We start from the raw sequence: 870 nt of genomic DNA, 5'->3' as shown, positions 1-870 counted from the left end.
ATAGCAATTCGTGAATGAATGTGATGTCTGCAGAAGGGTGAAAGCAGAACACCAACGACCAGCTGGTCTCCCCCAACCTCTTGCTATTTCAGAATGGAAGTTTGACCATATCGAGATGGACTTTGTTACTAGATTTCCTAAGTCCAATGATGCTATCTTCGTTGTCATCGACAAGCTTACTAAAGTGGCTCATTTCCTTCCAATTAAAGAATCTATCATAGCAGCTCAGTTGGCAGAGCTATACACCTCCAGGATTGTCTCCTTGCACGGCATTCGGCAAGTGATCTCTTTAGACCGCAGAAGCATTTTCACTTCTAAGTTCTGGGACTCCTTTCAGAAGGCTATGGGCACCAACATTCGCTTCAGCACAGCTTTCCATCCTCAAACTAGTGGCCAAGTCGAGCGAGTCAATCAAATCCTTGAAGATATGCTCAGGGCTTGTGTCATTTCTGTAGGATCGAAAGTATGTCTAGAGGGGTGATTAGACTACTTGACCAAATAAAAGTTATCCTTTCCCAATTTTAGTTCTTGGCAGATTTTAGCAACTTTGGACAACTCAAGCAATCTTAACACAATTCAAGCAAGCATGCAAAGAGTATATGAGCAGCAGAAAGTAAAGCATGCAACTTGCAAGAATGTAAGGGGAAGGGTTTGGAGGATTCAAACGCAATAGGAGACATGGATGTTTTTGTCGTGGTTCCGATAGGTGGTGCTATCGTACATCCACGTTGATGGGGACTTCAACCCACGAAAGGTAACGGCTGCGCGAGTCCACAGAGGGCTCCACCCACGAAGGGTCCACGAAGAAGCAACCTTGTCTATCCCACCATGGTCGTCGCCCACGAAGGACTTGCCTCACTAGCGGTATAT

This window comes from Triticum urartu, chromosome 6 (assembly GCF_003073215.2).
Source record: "Triticum urartu cultivar G1812 chromosome 6, Tu2.1, whole genome shotgun sequence".
NCBI classification, from domain to species: domain Eukaryota; kingdom Viridiplantae; phylum Streptophyta; class Magnoliopsida; order Poales; family Poaceae; genus Triticum; species Triticum urartu.
The sequence above is the reverse complement of the archived record's forward strand: the minus strand, read 5'-3'. Positions refer to the sequence as shown.